Genomic DNA, 11,285 nt, shown 5'->3' on the forward strand with positions numbered 1-11,285 from the left:
ACTCTACCCCCAGCACTGTTGCATCCCTGTGCGCATCCGATGCTCTTCTAGTCGGGGATACTGGCGTGTGTATTCGCCTCCCAGTCACAATTTTGTGGGGGCTCAGATGGTGGTCTTTACATGGTTGCGTCCTGAGTTGGAACAGTGCTATGGGCAAGCAATACACCCAGTTTTGCTTCAGTGTGTTACACAGCTTAGATAACTTACTCTTTAGTAATCCGTTGATCTTTTCTACCATCCCATTCGCCATCGGATGATAAATTGAGCACAGTTTGTGTTTTACCCCCAAGAGTGATGTCACTTCCTTAAAGAGGTCATTCACGAAGTGCGTACCGTTGTCTGATCTTATCACATTGCATATTCCCCATCAGGAGAACACTTCCCGAACAAGGAACTTGGCCGCACATTTTGCATCTGGGTGGGGACATAGGCCCGCTTCCACCCATCTTGAATAGGGGCACACCACCACAATCAAATATCTTGCTCCATTACACCTCTCTCCCATATCAGCATAGTCTATATGGAGCTCTCTGAATGGTCCTGTTGGTCAGGCAGGGTACCGCACAGTGTTCTTAATGTCATTCCTGAATTATATGTTTGGCATGTTATGCATTCTACAATGAATTTCGACAGGTGCTCTTGCAAATTGGGGATGAACCAGTGTTCCTGGATGTCTGTGGCAATGTGTTGTTTTGCTACATGGCCGGGGAAATGCAGCTGTTGGAATGCTATTTCTAGTAACGCTATGGGCATTACAACTTTTCCTGTTGTCTCCTGTCTCCAAATGAGATCTGTGGCTGATTGTTTACATCCCCGTTCTTGCTCCTCCTGTGGTGCTCTTCTTTGTAATTCTATTATCTGCGCTATTGGTGTATTATTGTAGGCTTCTTCTAGTGGGTCTGTGGTGGTTGCTTTTACAATGCATTCGAGTTTTGGTATCACATTGAAATACAAGGCCTCCTTGGCTGCTGTGTCGGCTGCCACGTTTGCCAATGAGATTGCATCTGTGTTGTTGGTATGGGCTTGGCATTTCACCACTGCCACTACCGATGGTACTGCTAATGCGTCTATTAACTCATTCAACAATGTTGCATGCTGTACTGGAGAACCGTCTGCTCTCCTGAATCCCCATCTACGCCACCGTGACAACCCTGAGTGCACTGTGGTAGTTGCATATGCTGAGTCTGAGTATATTGTCACCGCACAGCCCTTGGCTGTGTGCAGTGCTTCGATCAGGGCAGTTAATTTGACTGCCTGCGCTGAGTAATGGGATGGGAGGTGCTTTCGCACAATCGTCTCATAATCATCTTCCTCCATGCGCACTACCGCCATTCCAACGTGTTTTTCCCCTGTTTTGGGGTCGATTGATGCTGACCCATCTATGAAATATATTTTTATCTCCTGTAGGGCATTTTCGCTTGCTTTTGGGATGTCATTACCTTCCCCCTCATATGTGGCACAATCGTGTTCCTGTATGTCCTCTGTCGTGCATGGCTCTGTAATAAATGTTGCTGGGTTTACTGTTTTGCACCTCACAACGTGTACATTGGGGCTTGAAATTATTATTTCATATGCTGTTGCTCTTTGTCTCGTTAGTGTTGATTTTGATCGCTGAAGGATGGCGAATAGGGAATGCTCTGCATTTAGCGTTACTGAACATCCTATGACAATTGTGGCGCTCTTTTCAATCGCGAAGGCCGCAGCTGCGAGAGCCTGTTCACATGCGAAATTGCCTTGCATTACTGGATCTAGTGTCCCAGTGTAATACGCCAATGGTTTGTGACCTAAAGATGTTTTTTGTGTCAGTACTGCCATCATCAGTGTTCCATTACAGTGTGAAAACAAGAAAGAAAAATTCCCTCTCATAATCTGGGTTCGCAAGGACTGGGGCATCAGCAATGAGGTCTTTTAATTTCAAATACTGTGTTATCATTTCCTGTGTCCATTTTATTGCGGCTCTATTTTTCTGTGCCTCTTTTAACGCTTGTAGTAAGGGGCGTGTGTATGCCACGTAATCAAGGATCCATGCTCGGCAATAGTTACAAATGCCAAGAAACTTTTGCAGGTCTTTCACAGTTTTTAGGATTATTATTTTGCGTATAGCAGCTGTTCTGTCTGGGAGTATCCGCTTCCCATCTTTTGATATTAGCTGTCCGAGGTATACAACCTCAGCGAGACAGTATTGCAATTTTCCTTTGTCCACCTTGTACCCCTTGGTAGCTAGCACATTCAGTAGTGCTACCAAGTCTTCTCTGCACTTTTCTTCTGTATGGCTGCAGACGAATAAATCGTCTACATATTGAATGATGGTACTCTCTACATCTATGTTTCCAATGTCCCCACGTAACACCCTGTTAAAAATGCTGGGGCATTCGCAATACCCTTGTGGGAGTCTGCGATGTTCATACCTGTTGTTCCCTAATGTGAACGCTGTCAGGTATTGGGATCCTGGGTCAAATGTTATGGAGAAAAAAGCATTCTTCAAGTCAATTACAGTAAAACATGTTGATTCTTTTGGTACGCTGCACAATATTGATGCCGGGTTAGGCACTAATGGGAACTCTTTTTGAATGATGTCATTGAGTGGGCGGAGATCCTGGATCATCCTCCACACCCCTCCTTTTGCTTTTTTGATCGGGAAAATCGCTGTATTACATTGGGAGTTTGATGGCACTATGATGCCTTGTTTCATGAGTGCATTTCTGGTTTCCCTAATTCCCTCCTCTGCTTCTCTTGATATGGGATATTGCTTTACCCTCGGCAGTATTGCACATGGCTTGAGTTTTATTTTTATTGGTGTCACCTCATGCAGTAGCCCTACATCGTGGGGCCCTGTGGTCCAAATTTCAGGTGCTACTTTTGCCACGTCTTCCTCAAATATAGTCAGTGGGGTATTAAAGCTATCCATCAGTGGGTTGTGTACCTCTCTGTACTGGATCATAATATCACATGGTATGCTTATTTCCATTATTATTTCTCCATCATTCTCACCATCAGTGAATAATTCCTCGTCTGTTATATCTCGTAGCATTATGTTTGGGTCTATGCATAACACAGTTCTCCACTCGCACCCATGTGCATCCAGTCCTATGACCACAATACGTTTGCTGGATAATTGAACTGCCTCGATGTCTATGGACATTATTGTGCCTGGCACGACGTCCGTGTGTGCAATTGGACGGAATATGAAATCTGATGGTGTTCTCCATTCTTTTCTCGTTATCTCTGGCACCGCTCGCGCTAATACCTTGATGCCATAAATGAACATACTTATATCAATGGGTATTCCCCGCACCACAACTTCGTTCATTACTATGCTGATCATCAACATTGCTCGTACTGGGCATACTCCTGGGGTTGAATACACTATTCCTCGTTCTTTAAATGAGATGGTCATATTTAATTTGCTTAACAAATCTCTCCCCAGCAAATTGATCGGCGCGTCTTCATGGTACAGTAAGGCTGCGCGCACGGTTTTTCCACCCACCGTTATATCAAGATCTTTAGTATAAGGAACTTTTAAAATAGCCCCAGAGCACCCCTGCGTCTCTAAATTCCTGCCTGAGAGCGGAAACCGCTCTTCCATAAGACATGATTTCTCTGCTCCTGAGTCTACCATAAAGATAAACTGCTTATTTCCTATCTCTGCCCCCACTAGTGGTTCCTCTTCTGCACATAGGGTGGTGGATAGGACTGGACATGCAAGTGTTCCCTGTGGGATGTCCTAATGTGAATGTCTTTCTTGCCCTGGTACTGAAAAGACATTGTCTCCAACTACGGTCACGCCACGGTATGGTGCGGGCGCACCGTTGGCGGCTGTTGCATAACAATTATTGTTTGCGCTCCCTACTGTGTTTTGTCTTGCCATAGGTTGTAGTGGTGGTTGCTGTCCTTGCTGCATCTGAGGTTCGTTATATCATTGGTCTTGCCGTCTCCCACCTCGCATAGGTAGTCCATAGGGGCTACCTGGGTGTGGGCACCCCCAACCTTGTTCGTTCTCCATGGGCTGTTGCCCCTGTAAATACCCTGAAGGTTGCATTCTACAATCTCTCGAGTAGTGTCCCTATCGCCCACAATTCCAGCATGACCCTTGTTGTCCACCTCTCATTCATTGGCCACCAAATCCTCTATTTCCCATACCTCCAAACCCCCCTCTCTGGCCACGGTACCCACCTCTTCCTCTTGCTGGTCTTTCTTGCCACTGTTGTCCACCGTATTGCTCTTCTCCGTTCCACTGTCCTTGTCCTACTGTGGCCCGCAGTGCTGCTATTGTTGCTGGTCTGTTTCCAGCTCCTTCGTCTGCCAACCTTTTTTGTGCTATCTCCTTTTCTTTCTCTTTGATCCTCCTGCAGTGGTGCACAATTATACTCTGTATTTCAGGCCAGCCCTTGGCTTCTATCCCAGCTATTTTGTCGAAGGCCTTCTGCACCTCCTTCAGGAGCCTCTTTTTAATGATAAAATCAAACAAGGCAGTGGACTGGTTCCACGCCGTGCCAGTTTCGCTTCTCCATAACTCCTGCACCCGCAGTATGAATTGCTTGGGATCCTCGTTCTCCTCCATTGTGCACTGCATCACTAAATGTAAATCTGGAATATCGGGAAACGTGCGCCTCCATGCATCCCATACTTGTGCTCAAACATTATTGAACGCCGACCCATCGTGGCGGTCACAACTCCTCGTTACTCCGGGGAATCTGGCCTTTTCCCACACTGCCTCTGCTTGGTCGCCAATTGCTGACACTAATAACATTTTCACATCCCCTATCGCTAGTGGTACTCCTGCCGTGTTTTTCTCAAAGGCGTGTATCCATTTCCCAGCCCCTCCCGATAGTGGGGCGAGGACCTTTAGCAAGTTGTTTTTATCCATTTGAACCCATGGAATGTAGTGTGGCCTACCTGCTCCTTTATGTATCAATGGCATTTGTAACTTGTGTTTCTTTCCTACCTTACTTACCGCGCCTTTCTTTATTTTACTTACCATCATATTTCCCCCTCGCTGTCTTAGTCTACCCTGCCATAGTGGTAGCGATGGTGTATCTGGGTAACGGCGGTTTGGCAGTGGGGACACGGCCTCCTCAGCTGCCTCTTCATATTCGTCTAAGTCACTCCACACCTCTTCTATTTTTGATTCTTGCTCATTGTTCCCTTCACATCCTTCCGCTCTCTCACTTTCTGGGGTGGGCAGGTGTATAATCCTCACGGGTATGTCATTTGGATGAAACAGGAACTCCCCTGACCGCCACTCTTTCTCTTGCCCTTGTGGTATGCGCGTTCCTTGTGATGATACTGATCACGCTGGCTCTGAGATTGCTTGTGCCACTTCCCCTGCTGTGGTCAATGTTGGCGTTAGATCCGCCATGGATAATTGTGGCACCTCTCCTCCCTCTGGCAGCATTTGGCCTCTATCGCACAATGCTCTTAGCCACGTTATTTCCATCTGTGCATGCGCTAGCTGTCGGTCTAATTCTCCAGAGAAGTGTGCCAAATTCACGGGGGTGCACTTGTTGGACCATACAAACCTCCTTTATCATAAGGCGGCGGTGCCGTGGCAACTGCTCCATTTGAGGGTGCAGGGGTGGGACCTGCTGGTATGTACAGGGGCTCACAGTATCCTACTGCTGGCCTTGACATTAAAGGATATATTTTTGTTGTATCGCCTTCAGCTGTAGTGGTTGTGCACTCGCCCTTTGGCGTTCTGCTTACCTCTTCCTGCGTTTTCTGGGTTTCGTTCGTTCTTTCTTTATTTACCTCTGCTGTAGGCGTAACTTCTTCAAACATTCGCCACAAGTCTAGTACTTCTCTTCTATTCTGTAGTTGTTTCTCCTTATACCTTGCTAACAAGTGTGTGGATACTAAATCTAACACCCTTTTGTCGAATGATCCACCTTCTGGCCAAATTGGCGTCACACTGTCTCCTTTTATCTCCGTCAACCATTGATCATGGTATTTTTGTATTTTCTCACTGAATAACGGAAGGTACTGACAGATATGTGCTAGTGGTGTTATTCCCCATGACAATATTTTTTCTTCTTTCCCTTTGTCTGTACTTACCCTTTAACCTCTCTTTCCCTCTAATCACTTCTCCACTTGCCTTTCTTTCCTTCTAGCTGAACAATATACCGTGAATCTTTTCAATTACTTATAGACTGTCTGCACACATATGTATCAAGATAGATATATGAATCACTTTTCAACGTTAACCTTATAGTTGTTGCATGTTCAAATTCAACAGTTCACGTTTGCATATTTTGCCACCTTAACCACAAATTAATCACAGTACTTGGATAACCTTGACAAAAACGGACAGAACACAAAAGCACATATAACACTTATCATGCACAAGCACTACCTGCGCGCTTTTTTTTTCTTTCTCTGCCCATTTTGTACCTTTTACCACCCCTTCCCCATTTCGCCTACTCTTCTCATTCACTCCCCACCTCTTACACCCTCTCACTCTTTTCCAAGAATCCTTTCATAACCAGAAATAGAATGTTCTAAATAACTACTCCGAGTCTACTCAATATACAAGACTCCTACTATTTTCTCTGTATCTTCACTTATTTATTCTGCACTGGACGAGACAATGCTATGCGGTGCCGCCTTCTACCCCATTCGGGCTAGGTTACCACTTCTCTTTTTTCTCTTCACTTCTTACAAAAACATAATGGCCATATAAAGGACAGATCAGAAAAGCCTCATCATCACTCACACAGGCCCTACTCTTCCCTATAGCCCATTACCACCTGTCCCCCATATTTCCCCCTTACCTTTCCTTCGTAACCTTCGCAACCGGCACTCACGTGTTCAGTCAGGTGACTCGAGGGCCGCCGCTCGCAGTCCGACCCCAGTCAGGCTCGCACCCCAACCAAGCCGTGGCCCACCTCAGCGAGCAGCTTTTCAGTCGGGTATTCGACAACCGGGACCCCTTGACCCTTCTTCGTAGTGCGCACAGGCTGGTCGGCCGCGGAGGCGATGGTTTTGCTGGGGGGCGTCCCGGATCTCACCGCTCCTCTCTGATTACGTCGGGGTCACCAAATGTTTGTGCCCTCCCTGATGATACGTGTAAAAAATGAATAATACATACACTCCCTGGACAGGGAATAAGGCACAAAAGAGCAGGCTGCGAGAGTTCAAGGAAAAGTTTATCTAGATCTCTGAGAGCGCTCTGGCCACATCAAGGTTACAACACATTTATATAGTACATTGACATTTTTAACATATGATGCTACGTTGGACCTGGATTGGTCAGCCGGGGTGGTGTCTTAGGTGTGGGCATCATCTCTTCCTCCAGGTTGGTTGCTTGGTTGGCGGAAGGATTGACGTCAGACATCTGTGCTCCGGATGGGTGAAGGTCAGGTCGCTGTGAAACAAGGTGGTCACTATCTAAGCTAAGCTAAGAAAATACATTCTGAGTAATGCATGCACTAAATAATGATTGATCAAAGACCCTCAGTAGTGTATCATGTCATTGTACAAATCACTCAAGAGTTTATATCATCTAAAACATTTGGGTTATACAGGTCACATGTTTACCGGCCTTGACCACTATAATACTGTCATTGAACTATAGGGTTAGTCTCACAAAAATCACAGGTATATGGCATTTGTTAGTATTGGGCACGATATACTGCAGCAGGGGTCTAATGTTAGTTGGTGGTCTGTTGGGTGGGTTTTATAGCATGGTTGGCAGTCTGGCACATGAAAGGAATGCCTTGCAAGGACACAAGGTTAGAATATCAATAAGTTTCAACTGGCGATGGTAGGAGTGCAAGGACACTTTTTTGGAGATGGACGAGCTATGTGCTTGGCTCATGTTGGTTCACATGCAGGACAGTGATCTCAGAGGAAAAGGGATGTGTTACATTTATTATTTGTTGCAAGCAGCTCCGGCTTCAGCATGAGAATGGAGCTGTGTAGTTTTCCAGTTGGAGTGGGAATGAGGGTGGGGGCCATGTGATCCGAGCTGCTGGGGCGGGGAAAAGGGAGAGAGGCATCTTGTACTATCGCAGTGAGGCCTGGTCACCAAGTTGGAGTCCAAAGGGGATACAAAAAATGGATGCCCCGTGTCCTGCTTGGTGGTCCCATCTACGCGAATGTAACCCAAAGTTAACATCGCATAAGGGCGAGGGGCGTACCCACCACTAGAGGCACTTGGTCCGAGTTTTGTACTGAGAAGTGATGGTAGAGATGGGCCCATTGTCCCCTCGCTCCCACACAGCATCCATCCATGAAAACCTAGCATTGTATGTGATATAACTTGGTTAGACTGGCATTTAGGGGTAGCCAATCTGGCGCCCCCCCCAAATGCCAGTCTAGCCAAGTATTACCAGAAACAATGCTTGATTTATCATGGATGAATGCTTATCAAAGAAGCTGTTATGACACACTGCAATTGGTTTATCAAAGATCAACAGAAAACACTTGATTCTACAGTAAGATAGGCTTAGACTGGCTGCCTCAAAAGGCCAGTCTTGCCAAAGAATAATGGTATGTGTTATTAGTTGACTAGGCTGGTACTTGGGGGCAGCCAGCCAGTCTACCTTTGCTTAATGTGGTATGTTGTTTTTTTTTCTTTTCTGGGCTTCTGTGATAAACCAAGTATGGCAAGTAACAGATTAATAGCTCTTCTTGATGACACTATCACGATGTCTCTTCCCTTCTTTTAAGGGGACTAAAGGATTCAGTCCCAAAGGGAAACATTCTTCCTATGGAACACACAACGTTCAGAGCTAAAATGTCTACTTCAGACAACATATTGTTTATAACACTACTGGCGAAAAAAGCAAGTGGCGCTGGTAATCCGCTGTTGTACGTGGCCTTTAGGGATTACTCAGCAGCCTTTGGTAGCAGAAACAGGTAATTATTATGGAGGAAACCATAGTGAATGGTGACTTTATTTGGGATTATTAATCCTATTCATTCTAGTTAAACAAAAACTTGATACTAAGCGGAAACAGCGTGTTTACACAGACAATTCATATCCATCAGGGTTTAAGGCAAGGCTTTGTCCTTACCCCATTGTTTTCTTATTCTATATATTGCCAATGTAGGTGACTGGCTGGCTACAACTGTATCTCCGAAGGTTGGTTCATACTTGGATACATGCGTTGGAGATATGTTGCGTATGAAGATGGCATAATTGTACTTGACCATACGGCCGTGGGACTCCAGAGAAGAATAGATTCCCAAAATTATTTTTTCTGTGGAGCATGACATGGTCTTAAACAGAAGAAATTTAAGATCTTATGGTTTCATACTAAGAGAGAGCCAGAACCCATTCGCTTGGAAGCCCCTCTGCGAGTTGGTATTGTTTGCTACCTATGCATGGAATTAAAAGTCCACATGAGCCAGGGGCAGGCAATGAACAGTTACAAGTAAAAGCTTTAAACAAAATGATCTCTTTGCATAATCTTGCTCCCTCTTGTACAGTGTTGTTTCACTGATTCTGCCTATAAAGACAGCAATAAAAAAAAAACTGGCAAGTGAAATGTATGGTCTTGACGCTCGATGAAATATTTCAGACCTCTGGTTATCAAACATAGAGTGAGCTCTCTGGTGTCCCGCTCTGGGGTTACCCAGGTATATCCTGATCGATAACATTTGCTTAGAGCTGTCTTTTGGGTGTCCAGTCATTTTTTCGAATACAAAAGTTTCGAAAGGCAAACTTTTGAATATTTTTTTTCGAAATACAAAAGTTTCGAATGACAATTTATTTTAAAAAAATTCGAAAGTTTGCCTTTCGAAACTGGGGTTAAGGTTGGGGCTTGAGTTAGGGTTGGGGTGGGAGGGTAGCGTGGGGTTTGGGGGGCTGGGGGGAACCCCCTCAATATACACTTAAACATTAAAATGTTAGATGGAGCTGTCCAGTGCTGAAATTACAGGTCTGCACAGCTCCATGTAACGTTTTAAAGTTTAAAAAAAGTCATTTTAATGCCAATATACACAAAAAACTGACAGGGTAATTCATAGAATTTCGCAGAAAAGTGTCGCAAGCGGCTGGCGCAGAGTGTCCGCGTGCGATTGTCTGCGCCAGGCGCGTGCGCTAAAACCGATTTCCGCGCACAGCGTATTCATGGATTTAGGCTCCCAAACCAGCCGTGGCGCAGAGTATCGCAGCGACCCTGCAGCAGCGCCAGTAACGCCCCCAAGAACGCCCTCGCGCAAGGAAAAGCCATTAAAATCGCTAAATCATCGCAAAGGGCTGCGCTAACCCTGGACCAGTTTACAGGGCTTCCAAACAAGGAACGCAAAGCGGGTAACGTTTATATCAGGGGTATGCGGGAAGTTTTACACGTGATTAGCCAGGGTACGTGTATTACAGGGGTACGTGGGAAGTTTTACACGTGATTAGCCAGGGTACGTGTATTACAGGGGTACGCGGGAAGTTTTACACGCGATTAGCCAGGGTACGTGTATTACAGGGGTACGCGGGAATTATCACACGCGATTTGGCTGGGTACGTGTATTACAGGGGTGTGCGGGAATTATCACACACGATTTGGCTGGGTACGTGTATTACAGGGGTGCGCGGGAATTATCACACGCGATTTGGCTGGGTACGTGTATTACAGGGGTGCGCGGGAAGTTACACACGCGATTAGGCTGGGTGGGTCCTCACAGGTGTTCCCTGTACACCCTCCACGGCACCTGCAGGCAGCCCACAAAACAGGGGACTACCCTGCACACCTGCACATGGCCCCCAGCACCCCCACCCCCCAGCACTGTGGGCCACCCTCCACCAGGCCCCCACTCATGTCCCCTTGCACCCCCACCCCCCAGCAGTCATGGGGCACCCTCCACCAGGCCCCCACTCATGTCTCCCACCCACCCCACCCCCCAGCACTGTGGGGCACCTGCAGCAGGCCCCCACACATTTATCCCACCACCCCCACCCCCCAGCAGTGCAGGAACACCCTCCACCAGGCCCCCACTCATGTCTCCCACCCACCCCACCCCCCAGCACTGTGGGGCACCTGCCAGCAGGCCCCCACTCATGTCTCCCTGCACCCAACCCCCAGCACTGTGGGGCACCTGCCAGCAGGCCCCCACACATTTCTCCCACCATCCCCACCCCCCAGCAGTGCAGGGACACCCTCCACCAGGCCCCCACTCATGTCTCCCACCCCCCCACCCCCCAGCATTAATGGGCACCCTCCACCAGGCCCCCACACATGTCCCCCTGCACCCCCTCCCCCCAGCAGTCATGGGCACCCTCCACCAGGCCCCCACACATGTCCCCCTGCACCCCCACCCCCCAGCAGTGCAGGGACACCCTCCACCAGGCC

The sequence above is a fragment of the Ambystoma mexicanum genome, chromosome 6q (assembly GCF_040938575.1).
Source record: "Ambystoma mexicanum isolate Mex_15411 chromosome 6q, UKY_AmexF1_1, whole genome shotgun sequence".
In the NCBI taxonomy this organism is placed as follows: Eukaryota; Metazoa; Chordata; class Amphibia; order Caudata; family Ambystomatidae; genus Ambystoma; species Ambystoma mexicanum.